Genomic DNA, 17,316 nt, shown 5'->3' with positions numbered 1-17,316 from the left:
TTGTGGGTCAGGATGGGCTTTCATGTTATGTGATGAGAACGCTGGCTTTGATAATCAAGTCACATATGTAGATAGCACCAGTAGATGGCACAGTCCTTAATAAGCTTTTGTGAGTTTTTATCTAATAATTAATATCCTTCACAGTTGTCTTGTGGAATAGGTCATTGTTGTTACTGAAACTATGAGGGAAGTAATTAAGTCACAAAGAGTGACTTGTTCATGGTTAAAGACAAGACCCTTGGCAGCTGGAAATAGTAATTAATAACCAGCCAATATAAAGCATTTTACATTTGTAAAGCCAGAACTTAATATGTACCTTACTTTATTTTAATTTGCTGGTAATTGTGGCATTGTGGTGTAGAATATAGTGAACTTCTATAGTTAGAGAGTTTATAAATGGTGAAATATAAAAACTTTTAGGAAAATGTCAGGGAAAAGCATACAGAGTCCTCTTTCCCCTTTTGCTCTTAGTTGTAAAAATACTAGCATTAGTAATCCCTTGTAAAGATGGCGAAAGCTGTCTTTAGCAGACAGCTGTTGTGTGTTGCTAAGGGAGCCTATTAGTTCATGTGATGCCTTTGGCTACTAGCCAGGTTTTGGAAATTTCGGTTTGCCCTTTGCCCTTCAGCCCAAATGTCTGGAATTGTAGGAACCTACTTGGCTCCAGGAAGCTACATTTGTAAATGCCAGAAGCCAACATTTTAACGATGTTTGTGAAGATGGAGCTGGGTCACAGAGTGTGTGTGTGTACGGTGTATCAGGGAGGCTTCTTTATCTGTTCTCCTTTCCATTTGAATATAACCTTGAAATGTAATTTCCTCCCTCTATTGATTTATTTTTGTAGTACTGTACTTAAGAGAACTCGGGTTTGCTGGTACATTAATGCACTCTAAGTAGTTTTCATTGGGTGAGGAATTGATCCACATCCTTCTCTGGAAGGATGGGCTCTTCTATCTTTTGGTTGTTTTAAGAGGTTATGAAGGGGTATGAATTGAATTAATTTCATTGTAGCTTACTTAGGCTTGATGAAAGGGACCCTGACAGTCTCCTTCCTTATTTCTTTGTGTGTTACCATTACACATGTATTTATCTTAGTGTCTTTACTATAACCCTAGAACAGCTTGCCAGCTAATACACCATGGGTTGCATTGAGACGCTGTTGTGCCAAGAGAACTGCAACAGCCAAAGGCTCTTGTGATTTCCCTGGTTGTATTGACCATCTGCAGTTGCCACTGTGTGCTATAAGCTTACTTTATTCATCTGTCCATCCAGCCGTCCATTCATCCATTTATTTACTCATTTAAGACAGTGTCTCTTTATGTAGTCCTGGATGTCCTGGAACTCTGTGCTTAGAATAGGCTGGGCTTGAACACACAGAGATTCTCCTGCCTCTGCCTCCCAAGTGCTGGAGTTAAATATGTATATCACCAAGCCCTGTTCATTAAAATGCTAGTTTTCAGGGGTAGAGAGTAAAGTACTTTACGTACAAGCATTGCCTGAGTTCAGATCCCTAGCATCCATAGAAAAGAAGTCTGGGTATAGCAGTGTATACCTGTGACTTCATCACTGGGGGAAGGAGTAGAGACAGAGAAATTGGCCAGCCTGTCTAGTTAAAAATGATCTCCAGATTCTGTGAGAGACCAGATAGAGGAAGATACCCCAGTGTCATCCTCTGGTCTCCACATGCACACACACAAATCCCGCACACCCACACACCAAGCTATTTATTATGTTTATTGTGACACCTGAAGGTTTGGATGTTGTTGTTTGCACCAAAAATTCTCTTTACCGTTTTCATTGTCTAGCCCATAGACAGCCAGCAGAAATATAACTGTACAACCCCTGAACATGGAGGAGGTTATATCTAATGGTCAAGGATTAAGCAGAAATCCCTGAGATGCTGTATGGGGGAAAGCTTACCAGGAGGAAATGGGAGATTGGAGTTCTGCTCTAGGTTTAGCCTGGGAAATGATAGTGCGACTGTGAGTAACCCTTTAACAGTTCTGTGTCTCAGCTTCTGTACTGAGACAGTAGGGTGAACCTGGAATGTTCCTGATTTTGAGAATTTTATATAGTAGTAAGTATGCCCAAAAGGTATGCTCTTTTAGCATAAGAAAGCTGTAAAGCTTATGTCACATGCATTATCTCCAGCTGTCTGCTTGGTTCAGTATTAGCAATATGTCAGTAGCACTGTTTCTAGTGTTGCAGAAAAGTTGTTGAGCTAGGTTCAGTTGTCAGTACCTTTAAATGGTGTGGCCATTCATCTAACCCATAATTGAAAGGTGAAGGTTACAGACCATCTCAGTGCAGTTAAGTATAGCTCACTAATTTGTCCATGTCTTTAGAACTCTGAGAGAGAATGCTGTCATCCTTGTGTCTTTGGTGCATTTGATGTCAGTAGGTGGCCTAATCTAGTGCAGAGTTAATGTTAGAGACTTCACTGAATGTTACTTGTGTCCTTCCCAGTTATGTGGCGGTGAACAAGTTACGTAACCTGCAAGCCTCAGTTTCCTCATCTGTTGTCCAGAGAAATTAATGCATACCACATGATTATCTTTATTTGAGATGAGCTATGAGATACACGTGACATGGTGTGGATGCGCAGTAAATAAATAGTACACATCGCCTGTTTATGTTTTGTTTCTTTGTTTTGACAGCCCCATGTAGCCCAGGACAATCTCAAACTGAGTAGACAAAGATGGCCTTGAACTCCTGGTTCCCCTCGTCCCCCTCCCCCCACTTCACCTTCCAGTTGCTGAGATTATAGCATGCACCACCCTTCTTGTACAGCTTTTTGCTTTGAATATTTGTGTAAACAGACTGGAAATGGTCCCTGAATGTTTTGTTTTGTTTTTTCCCATTGATTTGAGAATGTCCCTGAATTAACAGAGGGAGAACTTTGACAAACACAGATTACTTTTGCATGAACTATTCACCCCTTATTGGTATTTGAAGTATTAGTGAGTAGGAAGCCTTTCAACTCTTTGGGAGTATATGCCACACTATGTGAAGTCCTTATGTCACTTATTCACCCTGTCTTCGTAATCCTAAATGATGAAGACAAAGAAGAAAAAGAAAGACTTGAGTCATGTGTTAAGCAAACATGTTTGCTTGATGATTATGTGATTTTTTTTTTTTTTTTATCATATAAACAAAATTATACTGCAGAAGTCATAACCGTTCTCTAGTCCAATCTGAGCTTGGCTAGTCTGGCGGTTGGAGCACTTACCCACAGGCTGTATGACTGGACTTCTAGATCCCATTTGAACCATTGTTTGGTCAGCAATCAGTTCTGTCTTAATAAATCAATTCATCCATTGTTTAAGGAGTGACTGCAATTAGTGGAATTAGCTGTTGCAAGTGCAAAGATAGTCAAAGACACTGTGTGTCCTTAAAGAATAAATACAGGAATAGTTGTCTGATTTTACTGAGTTAAGAAAGTTCTTTTATGTATGCATTTGTTTTCTTTCATTCTCACAACATTGCTAAGGATATGACTACTGCACACACAAATGAGGAATAAGAGATCAAGAAAAAGTTCATGATACTTAGCAAATAGCAAGGCTGGAAACTCAACCTCATCTCTCTTAAAGAATGGCTTTCATTTCTTTAAGTAGCCATTGAGTGCTAACATGTATGATGGTCATATATGTACCACTTGCAGTCTTCAACAACTCTGGAAGTTCTCCATCCCTTCATTTTAAAGACTAGAAAGAGAAAATTGTGAGTCACGGTTAGGATTTGTGTCCTAAAGCACACTGCGTCATTCCTAACCTCTCTCTTATTTGTTCAGTGGTTTCCTGCTGGCACCACTGCACTCAGGATGACCCAGGTACAGATTAGGGGAAATAAGGAAATAGGAATTCTGTCTTGACTACTATTGGTTACTTGAGCCATGCTTCACAGGTTATGGAAAGGATGTGATAGTGCTTGGAACATTCTTAAATTGTTCATGGTGTCCTTGGGGGGGGGAGGGGGGAATCTGGCCATTACAGAATGAAGTAGCAGCAACCCATGGATATCTTAGACAGAAACATGGTCTTGCTTGTGCTGTGCATTGATGTGGAGCATTTTGGAATATTCAGATTTCAAAAATAGGATAGATAGACTATTGGAATTTCTCTGAAAGTTTTCTGAAGCTTATTTTGTGCTAAGCAAATATAAAGCAGTAATCACAACACCTTTTAAATGGAAGCTATGTTCTAATTTTTTAGTGTGCCCACCTTCCAGAAATCACTTTCCAATCTAGTTGGTCTATAGTACTAAAGAATGCGACAGTAGTAAATTGAGTTGTATCACAACATGTAGAAACTGTTCAGCTCAGATAACACAAGGCTAGATGCTACAAATGGGTCCTTGGCAGTGAACTATAAAAGACTTTAAATGGGATTAGGAGTACATGAAATAGAATTTATAGTTTGTTTTATTTTTATTTTTTAAGCTATCTGTGCAGATTAAAGCAGCAAAAAATTCAGGCGTAGTATAGTGACTGTAGTGAAGCAGTTTCAGGGACAGGACTGGGAGAAGTGGAGCTCTGGGAGAGAGACTCAGAGGGAAAACAGTCAGAGCTGCCAATGATGTGGATGAATGACAGGTTTTTGTAAAAGGAAAGGTGAAGGGGATCATGGGCTTGATTTGATTTTAATATTTTGGGGTAACTTTGAGATGTTCAGAGAGGAGATACTGTTTAGATAGTTGTCTACCCAGGTCCAGGAAAACACGGAAAGATAGAGGTTAATTTGTGAAAAACTTCGTAAAGTGTCACAGAAACTGCATGCTTAAATGAGATTAGCCTTAGTAGGAAATAGAGGGCAAGAAAGGAAGTTAGTTCCTCATAGAGTGGGATAAGCCCTGACAGGAAATGGGGCCTGTTCTTCAGGAGTAAACCCAGGATGTGGAAATCAAGGCAAGAGCATGGTGGTTGCTAGTGGCTTTTAGCAAGTCATTTTGGGTGAATGATGAGGATAGAAACCTGTCTGTAATAGAGTCAGGTGAGAAGTCCATGGGGGAAAGACAAGGGAATAAGATAGAAACAATAGATGGAAAAGTTTGACTTTGAGGAATTCAGTGAGTACCTAGGTGTGGGGAGAAGCTGTGTTTTAAATACAAGAGGCTTAAGACTGGGAGTCTAGCTTAGTGGTCAGGACTCTGGGTTTGATCTCAGGCACTCCAGGAATATAAAATAAAATACAGTAGACTATCATGTTTAAAAGTGAACTGAGCTTTTCTCTGTGGAGATGTAGCAGGCAAAGGAGCTACAGGTCCAGCATTCCTGCTGTGGAACCAGACTGGCGAGAAAGAAAGCTCACTTTACAAAATGGCTCCAGCAGTGCTCGAAAATGAAAAGCTGTGGATTGATTCCTTCCAGACTAATATGGTTTGATGAAGCAAGACCCCTGAAGCAGTGGCCCAGGTGATCCAATATTCAAAACATCTGGACAAGGCAGCCTTGCAGACTACTACAGCTAGGATTTCTGAGTCTTCTTAGGATCCCCAAGACAGCACCCCCTAACAGCAGGAAGTAGTTTGGAGAGAACGGCACACAAAATCCCAAATATTGTTTACAAATGTTTGTTTTCATTTAAATAGGGTTGTTTATAAGTGGTAATGATCACAATCAATCTCTTTTTAAAGGAAAAAAAGGGGAATAGGATATAGAAATGAATGCATTGCTTTGGTATGGATTTTCATTTATTGGTACAAATTTAAGGTCAATTTTGTTATATGTAAATTTCTCCTTGTTTAGGTATTGTGTTTATACAGGTCTTTTAAAATGTAATGCGTAATTAAATACAGATTGTATATAGTCACCTATAATAGTCAAAACTTATAGTTAGGTTAGTTAAGTTTTCTAGCTATACAGATATATTTGAGATGGGTAGATAGTCTTCAGACCTTTCAAAGACCTTCAGAATAATGCATTTAAAATGGTTTGAGATTTTTCATAACAGTGAGACACAACTGCTCCTGGTAACACCAATTATTTCAGAGAGGAGGATGGGCATCAAAGAAACTGGTTATGGAGTTTGCCTTTGATATGGCAGAAATAGCCATTTGGGCAAGAAAAGTGTTCTGGCCTGGACTATTTAAAACTGGACCCAAAGGAAAGTGACTGCGGAACTTGCAAAACAAGATGGACAGTCCTGAAGGGTTCCTGCTTCATGGAAGAGTCTGGCAGACATTCTGTAGGACACAGAAAAATGACTGACAACTACCATTGCAGGCAGGCAGTTTAAAATTTCCTGCTTTACTGAGAAGTCTGCCAGACACACTGTTGCCTATAGGCCAAAGATGGATGCTCCAACACTACAGAAGAACTTTGAGTGACTGTCCAGGTAGCAAGATGTCTCTGTCAAATCTAGACTTTATATACTACACTTCTGTAGTCTTTGATGGTGTTGAAGACAGATAGTTATAATTATGGTTTTTTGTAGTTCTGATAAAAGATGAGTTACATATAAAACCTTAGACTCACAAAGATAGGATAGATGATAAGATATTTTCTATAAAATTTGCTAAATATTAATGGACTAAATGTAGTTATAGTTCTTGATTAATACTGTTTTGTTATATATAACTATTTTGACTATATATAACTATTTTACTATTTTAATGTTAAACTGTACTTTTTATTTAGACAGAGAAGAGATGATGGGGAATGTTCTTCTATGTATATGTCTTATTGGTTGATGAATAAAACACTGATTGCCTGGGCAGGATAATAGGTAGGACTAGGAGACAAGGAGGATTCTGGGAAGTATAGGCAGAGAGAAGTGTTCATGTGATCCCAGGAAGTGATATAGTTGGGCAGAAACTGCCAGTAGCTAACCATGGAGTCTGGAGGTCTGTACAGACAGGCAAGAAGTGATGTACCTGGGCAGAATCAAAATTTAAGAAGCGACAAAAAAGAAATCACTCTCTTCTCTATGGAGATGTAACAGGCAAAGGAGCTGCAGGTCCAGCATTCCCAATAAGCCAAGACCACTACATGGAAATACTTAGATTGATAGAAATTAGTTAACATTTAAGACAGAGCTAGCCAACTTAAAAAAAAAAAAAAAAAAAAAAAAACACTAGTCATTGGCCAACAGCTTTATACTTATAAAAAATGAGTAAGTAAATAAATAAATGTGAACTGAATATATCCATTAGAGTAAGAGAAGTGAAGTATATAAGAGTACAGAGGATAATTGCTTGTGCTCCAAGAGGATAGGATTGGCTTTGGGAGTAGAACAAGCTCAGGAGGAGAAAGATAAATAGTGGCTTGAAGAGTTAAAAGGATTTTCTAAAAGAGAGTAAATAAGTTACCAAAACATACACACATATGTTCATTCATTTTCCCTTCCTCCTCCCTCCCTCCCTCCTTCCCTCCCTCCGTCCGTCCCTCCCTCTTTTTCCTCTTTCTTCCCTCCCCTCCTCTCCCTCCTTCTCTCCCCACTCCCTCTCTCTCCTCTCTCCCCCTCCCTTTTATGTGTGTAAAACCTTAGAGAATTCCATATAACTTGTGTTCAGGGAATGGCAGTTATTGGTAAAACACATCACAGACACTTGTTTATCTAAAATACTCGAGAATGTTTGAGCCAGCCATGGTAGTATGCTCCTGTAATCCCAGCACTCTGGAAGGTTGAGGCAGAAGAACCGAGCGTTCCATGCCAGCCTGTGCCATAAAGCAAGGCTTTGTCTCACAAAGCAAATTAAAACATAGGAAAATGCTTATTCTAATAAAGATACACTTAAAAGATCTAAGCAAGGTGACATAACATCAGATTTATATATTAGAAAGAGAACAAAAGGCTTCCTTGTTATTATAGAGTTTACAGTCTGAATAAATTTGGGTTAGTACATAACATCTTAGAAAGCCAGGCATGGTGGGGTCACACCTGTAATGCAAGCACTTGGGAGGTCAGGGAAAAAGAATCACCTTGAGTTCAGAACCAGCTGGGGTACATAATGAGTGAGTTTTAGGCAGCCTGGACAACAGAATGATAATCCTTAAATGAATGAATGAATACCCAGGGCACTGGATTCCAAGGATGGCTCAACAAACAAAGCACTTGATGATTATATGAAAATACCAGGCATGCTAATAGATGCTTTTTCCCACTGGGGAGTCAAGATGAGACAGGAATATGGATTCCTGCAACTAACCTAATTGGTAATCTCCAGGCTAATGAAAGACCCTGTTTATAAGGACAAACAGGTTGTGTTCAGACCTACACACACACACACACACACACACACACACACACACACCACCACCACCACCATGTGCCCACCTGCGCACACATATCACCAGACACATTAAAAGAGGAAAGTTCAGGAAACTCTTAGTGTTATGAGCAGTTTTCCCTCCAACCTGGTCTCAGAGCCTTGTCAGCCCCAAATAACACACAGAGACGCTGTATTAGATATAAAGCTGTTAGCCTCTTACTAGTGTTTCTTATTGGCTAGCTCTGTCTTAAATATTAACCATTTCTATTGATCTGAGTGTTTCCATGGGTCTTATCTTACCCGAGAGAGGGTCCAGACCTCTTCTCTCAAGTCCCTATATCTTGAATCTCCTCTACTACATCTCCCAGAAGCTTCCTTGTCTCCTAGTCTCACCTGTCTTGCCTGTTTATTTGGCAACAGTGCCTTTATTCATAAACCAATAAGAGAAACATATTTACAGAATGACTTCTCCTATCACTCTTAGGTTATTATGTTAGTAATAAGACTTAAACAGTTAATGTACATTAGCTGAGATTACTGTGCTCCATTTGTTGTATTTTGGGAGGCAGAACAGCAGCAAGCAAGGTGAGGGGGGAGTCTTCCACAGGTTTTCTTTCCTTGTTTAAACTTCAAAGAGAGCAGACTGGACACATAGAGAAGAGCTTTGTAACTCTTAAGTACTAAGGAAAAAGGAAATGTGACCATGGATGTTTCACTGGAGTAAACAAGACCTGAGTAGGACTACTGGGGGCCTATAAGGAGGAAGAACTACAAGCAGGGGATGGAGTAGGAACAAGCGGAGACTGGAAGGGAGATGTGGCTGGGATGGAGAGGACAGAATGGGGATGGTCTGGAGAGCTTGGGGAGACCACCTCTCTCACTTCCTGTGGGAGAAATCCTGAACTTTGTTCAGGGTTGGAATGGCCAGTGTTGGCAGGTCTTAAGAGCATGGCTCTCATCAGGAAGAGAAAAGGGAGAGCAAGTGGAAGTTCTTCCCAGAGTCTTAAGCAAGAAGCTGGGAGTCTGAAGGGCAGCTTGCTAGGACCCAACAGGCAAGTTTGGATATGTGCTAAGATGAAGGAAAAACCTGGTTCTCATCTGTTGGCTTGAGGAATTAGAATGGAAGGGGCTATTTTTATGGCTTGTTTTCTGTTGTGTTTGAGATTTCTTTTAGGTGTGTAAGTGGATATGGAGCTCAGAAGAGACATGTGAGTTATGGGTTGAAGATTGAGGTTTATTGTATATACTGGTGAATATTTAAAGCCTGGAGATTAAATGTAATAGAGAGTAGGCTGAGATAAAAACCCTGAGTTATTTCTGAAAATTACTGAAAAGATGGGGTTGTATAAGGAAAAAAAAAAAAAAAAAAAAAAAAAAAAAAAAAAAACTAAACAGATTTGCCTGGAGAAGAAAGTGCTGCTGAGTTTGGGTAATAAGACCAAATAATCAACATTGGCCTTGGTACGGTGTTAGTGACTGGGGAATGCTGTTTGGGAGACTAAAATAGGATGAACTGCATTGTTAATTGGTAGTGTGGGTGTCCAGACTAGGAACACTGAAGGAGTAGAGAGCAGAATTGGGCAATAACTGCAGGGAAATAGAGGCTGAAGGGCTTTCACAAGGTGTCAGGCATGTGTCATGTCAGTGGGAAAGATCTAAGTGTAGAGATGAAGAAACAGGGTGCTAGAAAGAAAAGGGCTATTGCAGGAGCAGAGTGTATCTGTCCAGCCCAGTACATAGGAGGGCATCTTACCTTATAGCCAGGTAGGATGGGAACATTAGTTTCATGGAGGTCTTCTGGTTTTGTCTTCTTTCTCTGTGTCATATTCGGTGAACAAAGCTGAACTTTGAATATAAGGAGTGGCAAATAATACAGCTGTTATGCCTGAGGATAGGTGTAAGACTTCTAGAAAGAACAATTAGACTGTCACATCTAAGCTGCCCTAGGAAGAAAGGAGGAACATGATGGAGAGACGGTAAAGAAAGGTGGAGTTAGTTACTCTGTAGACCAGAAAGCATAAGAAGGTTCAAAAACTGCAGTGGGAAACTAGCACATACAGACTCTTCTGTAAATGCTTGACATTTTTAGAGGTGATGGTGGTGTTAGCCTGATGCTGGTAGGTGCTTCAAGTGAAAAATATATTTGGTGCTAAAAACATTGAAAACATTTGACATCCTAGAATGTCAAAGTCCTGAAAAGAAGACAAATGATGGAACTGAAGACAGGACTAAGACTGGGAAGTCAGTAAATAGAACCTCTTAAAAGATCTGTTGTAAGGAGTAGGGTTTTCCGCCCACCGCTGGTCTTGTCCCGCCTCCACTCCAGCCCTAATTAACACACCGAGACTCTGTATATGATATAATGCTGTTGGCCAGTTACTTGTTTCTTATCGGCTAGCTCTGTCTTAAGTATTAACCCATTTCTGTTAATCTATGTATTTCCACGTGGCCTTACCGGAGAGCCGGCTGGCGTCCTGCTCTCTCCAGACTCTCCATCTTGACTCCTCCTTCCTACCTCCTCTTTTCCTCCTTGTCTCCTAGTCCCACCTATCTTGCTTTCCTATTGGCCAACAGTGCTTTATTCATTAACCAGTATGAGAAACATATTTACAGAATGACATCTCCCATCATCTCCTCTTTTCTGTCTAAATAAAAAGAAGGGTTTTAACCTTAACATAGCAAAATATATAACACAACAGTTATCAAGTAAGAATCACAGTTAACAATATTTAGTCCATTAACATTTAGTAAGATTTAAGAAAATAATCCATCATCTATCCTATCTTTGTGTGTCTAAAGTCTATGTAACTTATCTTTAATCCTAACTAAGGAAAACTATAATCATAACTACTTGTTTTCAACTCCTTCAAAGACCACAGTAGGATAATGTATAAACTCTAGAAATGACAGAGACAACTCACTGCCTGGACAGTCACCCGAAGTTCTTCTGTAATGTTCCATCTTCAGCCCATAGGTCATAATGTGTCTGGCAGACTCTTCAGCAAAGCAGGAAACTTTAAACTGTCTTCTTGTATTGGCAGTTTGTCAGTCACTTTTCTCTGTGTCCTGCAGACTGTCTGGCAGACTCTTCCATGAAGCAGGAATTCTGTAGCAATGTCCATCTTGAATCAGCAGTCACTTTCCTGTGGGTCCTACATGTCCAGTTTATATAGCACAAAGTCATACAGTCCAGACAAGAGCAGTATCTTGTCCAAATGGCTAGTCTTGCCATACTGGAAGCAAACTCCATACGTGTTTCTTCGATGTCCATCTTCCTTTTTGACGTAGGTGGTGTTGCCAGGGGGATTTATGTCTCATTGTCAAGAAAAACCCTAAACCATTTTTAAATGCCATATTCTGTACGTCTTTGAAAGGTTTGAAGAATGCCTATTCATCTCAAATACATCTCTGTATATCTAGAAAACCTAACTCATCTAACTATAAGTTTTAACTATAATAGGTAAAACCTAACTTAAGTTTTGACTATTATAGGTAACTATCTATAATCTTACTAAATTATACATTACATTTCTAAATGAGCTATATAAACACAATACCTAAACAAAAGGAGAAATATACATATCACAAAATTAACCTTAAATTCTATCAATAAATGAAAATCCATTCCAGTCCCCTTTTTACCTTTAAAAAGATGTTGGTTGTGATCATTAACCATTTATAACCAGCTCCATTTAAAGTGAAAACAAACATTTATAAACAATATTTGGGAATTTGGGCGTTGTTCTTTCCAAACTACTTCCTGCTGATAGGGGGCGCTGTCATGGGGATCCTAAGAACATGCAGAAATCCTGGCTGAAATTTGCAAGTCTGTCTTATCCAAGTTGGCTTGATCAAACCACATTAGTCTGGAAGGAATCCACAGCTTTTCATTTTCTGTGGAAACAAAAATAGAAATCCTTTTCCCTAGTAACTTGCCCTTGAACTTAAATTTTTGAGTCAAAGCATTTTTATAGTATATAAATTGAATTAATCCAGCAGTATTTCCTTTAACAGTTGTTTCCTCAGCAGTCAAACGATATAAAGACAATATAATGCCATACAGTATACAGATTCTCTCCATCCTGACTTTCTTATTACTGTGTTTCTTTTATTTTTATTTATTTATTTATTTATTTATTTATTTATTTATTTTTTTTTTTGAGACAGGGTTTCTCTGTGTAACTTTTATCTGTCCTGAAATTCATTTTGCATACCAGGTTTACTTTGAAATCACAGAGATCCACCTGCCTCTGTTTCCCAAGTGCTGGGATTAAAGGCGTGTGCCGCCACACCCAGCTCCTTGCTGTATTTTTAAAACTATTTTATTCCTTTTCTCTCCCAAGCCTACATATATTTTAGAACACACTGTAAAACTTTAGCGCGTTTTCTTAATGTGAATCTGTCTTTACTGTAAATATTTATCTTTGTCTGGCCATAAGTCTTTATCTGTTAAACAACAACATTGCTAAAATGAAAATCATAGCTTTGTTAGCTGTGGTTTACCAAAGATGGCGGCGGGTACCTTTACCACCAGAACTGAGAGCTGTGCTCACTGCCTTAGTCTATGCTGCCATCCAGCAGCATACTGCCGGCTTGAAGATGTGGTCACTGCCATTGCCAGCTCTGGTACACACCAATAAATTGTTAGCAGTGCTTTTTTAAAGTCGTGCAGTTTTTTGCCGCTTATGCTTATGCTGAGTCAGGAAACCTTCCTTAAAGAAGCCACGCAAGTATCTGCTTGTCTCTCGCAAATCAGAGTCCAACCGAGATAAATGCTGCTACCAAGAAACCTTGCTTGTCTCTGTTCTTTTGGTTGTAAAACCCTTTTTTAAACTTTTGTTAAATTTTAAGTGGAAGTTCTTATTAGCCACGTGGGTGCCATATGTAAGGAATACAGCAAGACAGGTGGACAACTCTGTGAGTACAGGGTAGGGGTTTGGAAGCAGGGAGGATGCTTGCCTCTGCCAAGCAGGTGAACAGCTTTTGCCGCAGAAACAGTTATATTCTTAGGAGCTGTCAGACTTCCTTTAGAGCAAAGCAATGGGGCATATTGTAGAATAGAGGGTGGGTTTTTAGACAAGTCTGCTGAGGATACTGTTGACCTCAGTTCTCGGGAGTAGAAGGTAGGATTGGGAACAGATGTGGACAAGCACGTATGAGCTGTCCTTAAGGCTTTGGTTTACTGCCATGGCAGCGACAAGGGGAGATGAGCCAGATGGGATTATTTTGGTAGTCTCTCAGATGAACAAGGTACTCTAATGAACCCATTGGGCAGTAGCAGCAATCTCAGATGTAGTCATTTATCAAGAGATTCAGATACCTGAGCTCTGCCTTGAGCTTTAGATTCCTTGGGTCTGGGTGGGCCTGGAACTTTACATTTCTAAGTTTCCCATACTGCTGATGCCAGATAGAAAACACACTTTGAAAACCACTGGTTTAGAGAGATGGTTGTGGTGAATACCCTAGCAATAGGCAGAAGAACTAACACCAGTAGAGACATGGTTTACTTCCAGCACTAGGAAGTGAATACAAGGCTTCATGTATTGTAGGCAAACACTGGACCACTGATCTATATTCTCAGCCCCAGAATGAATGTTATGTGTTGTTGCTATTCTCTCCCAAACTCTGAATAGTTTCATATCTCAATCAGCATATGTCATATGTCCTACACTGGCCTGGGTGGCCCTATTATTTTCTCCTGCTTAAGTGTTAGTATCATTTTCGTAGAAGTTTTTCTCTGATTGCTTCATGGGTCTCTTACTGACAAACATCTATTATTTGAACATATCAGATATACTTGCCTCCAGGCATAGCACTTAGCTATTTTATTGCCCTTTACTTTACATGTCTGTATAACTTCCTTTCTTGTTTGTGTGGTACTCTGATGTCATAAAGGAATTGCCTACATATATGCTGATTCCCTCCTTGTGTATCTTCTATTCTCAATTTTTTTTTTTCCTCTACTGTACCTAATACCAATTGACATTCTTCCTTCATGAAGCTACTGGTCATTATATGTCCCTGGAAAAGTACCTGACACATAATGGACATTTATAGAGTGAAAAGAAGCAAGAAAGCAAAGTTTGGAGGGAAACTGAGGGCACCAGTTTCATTAGAAGTGACTGGCATGGAAGAGGACCTTGAACATTAAGTCATTGTATACGGAGCCTAGAAAACTCTTGAAGGTTTTTTAGCACAGTATCATTCTTGAAACACTGTTTTTTTACATTTGGGTTTGTGAAAAGGGTTGAAGAGAGACTAGGGTGAGGGAGACCTTTTCCCGTTTAGTCATATAGGAGAGGAAAAGGGTTTGGAGGTGAAGGCGTGGCCCTGAGGTTAGATTTTAGTCTAACTGGTTAGTGTCTTCTGTAGGGTTGCTAATGGCTTCTGATTCAACAAGAGAGCTGTTTTTGTGATTGTTCTAATGTGGCCTTTAAGTATCTATAATTAAGTATCTATAAGTATATTTGCCATGTTTCAAACGAGTGTAGTGCTTTGCTGTTACACAATTTATAAATTAGAGAAGAAACCAAGTATAGAGGCTCATTTTGGGATTTTAAACTGTTTGGAGGACTAACATTTCATTATGGTTATGTGGTCCACACATGCACAGAGAATATGGAGAGCACTGCATGCAGCTCCTAAGGGCACTTCATTAGGTCCATCTTAGGGATGGTAGTCACTTTCTCTCCCCCACTTTCTGAAGTATGGATTGTTTTTAAAATCCATGGCATCCCTATCTGAACATGAGCTACTGCTGCTCTTCACCTGATCCTTCTGATATCTTCACTTTTATTAAAGAAAAGAGCACATGTTGCCTAGCAACATATAAGTCTAGCATAGACAGGAACTTCGCAAACACTACACGGAAGGCTGATAGATATTATATGTAAGTGTAATGAACTGTCATTGTAGCAGTGTCCACTTGAAATGCTAGGTTTGTATCCTACTTAATGGAAGCCTGTCTGCTCTGCACTGCTGTTCTTCTGAATGCCTGTAGGGTTTGCTTGCTTATTTGACTTTATACTGTAGACCATTCAGAAGTTAACTGAATTAAGGCTGGATGCTCATTATTTAAAATAACTGTCATATTATTTTTCATAAGTTTGAAATGAACTGTTTAACATATAGCAGTTTTAACAAGGTCTTTTAAAACTGGAATTCAGTCACAGTGGCTGTGACTCCATAATGAATTGTATCATATGCTGGTTACTCTTCCATCAATGGCTCAATCATTAGTTGGTTCTGTGGTCCTTAAGCCATACATTCTTTATGTTCTTATCTCACATCTAAAATGGGTACAGTTAATTCCCATTAGTATCTTAGAATGCTATTCTTCAGAAATTTGAAAAAAATTAATATTTTTTGTTTGTGCATATGCCATGGTGTGTGTGTGTGTGACAAGTGCCTTTACCCACTGAGCTATTTCACCAATCAAGAAAAGCAGATATGTAAAGATTCTTAATGATTATCTTGTTTAATGTGTTATAATTATTACAGTTACTGTTAGACTAAAATAATTGTTTTGGGTTTAGATGAACTGAAAGTCTCCCTAAATAATACAGTAAAGCAAAGGGGAGAGATGTTGGCAAGGATATATTTTTAGGGGGGAGCAGTTGCTGCTGTGTGATCTTCCTGTTAGGTCTCATTATTTGCAGATGTTTATATTTTTAACTTAATTTTCTTTTATCAAATTTAAAAATAAATTTTATGGACTCATTGAAAAATAAAATCATTGTGCATGCTACTCAATGGCATTCATTTACAGATATCCACTGCCAGAGAAAATGTCAAAATTGTTAAGACCGCTGAGACTGGGAGGGAGAGAATAGGAATCACCAGATGCTTCCTACAGATGAAGTATTGGGTCACCTATTTTCCCAACTGTTACCTTCTTTGCTCTGCACCTGAGGAAGCAAGATTCAAACTTAGGCGCGGTGCCTGTATTCCCAGCACTCAGGAGGCAAGCTGGGGGCCAAAATAAGTCATGTGACAGAACTCTCTTTAAAAAAAGATTCAAACCTTGCCATAGTGCTTCAGAATTGAGCTTCAACTAGACTGATAGATGGCATCCTGGATGTACCTGAAAATTGCACCCGCTCACATTCAGGCCCTTGTGCAGGTTCTTCCTTTAATGAAGACCTGACCTAGTGGCTTTGCAGGACTAGAATATGACAGACAGTAAATGTGGTTGTGGAGACCAACTTTGCTCTTGAGAGTTCGTCCTTCCCAGTGCTTTCTCGTTGGGTCTGTCCTTTGAGGGAACAACCTGCTGTCTTATAAGTAGCCCCATGGAATGACAATGTGCCAAGGTGCTGATGATTAGGGCTAACAGCCATGTGAATGAGTTTCATTTAAGCTTTGGTGACTGCCAACACATGGATGGCAACCCTGAGAGAGCCCCTAAGCCAGAAGCACCTCACTAACCCAGCTGGATTTCCTGTCCACATTAAGTGTGAGGTCATGCTATTGCTTTAAGTTCCTGTGTTTGAGAGGGTTTGTTACACAGAGTAACAACTCTGGGCTTGGGGAGCAGAATACAGGCATGATTTGAAGACAGGGCAGTGAACTTGAAGGAGAAGGATACTTATCTTGAAAAGATTTCTAATTTAAGACTTTGAGGGGATTGTCAAAAGGATTAACAAATGAAATCGGAGGTCTTTGCTGTGTAGTGGGAGAGTTTAGTGGAGTTTGTGGTTTTGTGCCTAGGAGTTGATATCAAAGCAAATCACTGAAGATGACTGCTCTTTTGGCTGCTTGTAATAAAGATGGTGGGAGCAGGGTGAGATGAGGGAGGGCTGCTATCTACATCAAATCCAGAATATGATGCTTTTGAAACTTGCCTTTCTAGATGGTAAGTGGTAATAATATTTAGGTGGTCAATGGCAGTTCAAGGAAAAGATGGTTGTCTTAGGGTTTCTCTTGCTGTGAAGAGACATCATGACCATGACAGCTCTTATAAAGGAAAAATATTTAATGGGGTGGCTTACAGTTCAGAGGTTTAGTCTGTTATCATGGCAGGACATAGTTATCATGGCAGGACATAGTGGCATGCAGGCAGGCAGACTTGTTGCTGGAAACATCTTGACCCACAGTCAACAGTAA

General features: G+C 39.6%; 2 protein-coding genes across 25 annotated transcripts in view; both read left to right on the top strand.

Moving 5' to 3' along the window:
* Mb (myoglobin) overlaps positions 1 to 17,316 on the top strand; it is a 205,153-nt gene that overhangs the window by 13,058 nt on the left and 174,779 nt on the right. Inside the window, exon 1 of one of the 2 annotated variants that reach the window (XM_051189293.1) lies at positions 2,973 to 2,982. The exons of the other annotated variant lie outside the window; for it this stretch is intronic. The gene's annotated coding sequence lies outside the window, so the exon portion shown is untranslated. Of the gene's footprint in view, positions 1 to 2,972; positions 2,983 to 17,316 lie in introns of those variants that run through there. 2 annotated transcript variants of the gene reach the window in all.
* The window catches only part of Rbfox2 (RNA binding fox-1 homolog 2), a 246,182-nt gene that overhangs the window by 113,956 nt on the left and 114,910 nt on the right, over positions 1 to 17,316 (top strand). The window lies entirely within an intron of this gene.

The sequence above is a fragment of the Phodopus roborovskii genome, unplaced genomic scaffold (genome assembly GCF_943737965.1).
Source record: "Phodopus roborovskii unplaced genomic scaffold, PHOROB, whole genome shotgun sequence".
NCBI classification, from domain to species: Eukaryota; Metazoa; Chordata; class Mammalia; order Rodentia; family Cricetidae; genus Phodopus; species Phodopus roborovskii.
The sequence above is the reverse complement of the archived record's forward strand: the minus strand, read 5'-3'. Positions and strand labels throughout refer to the sequence as shown.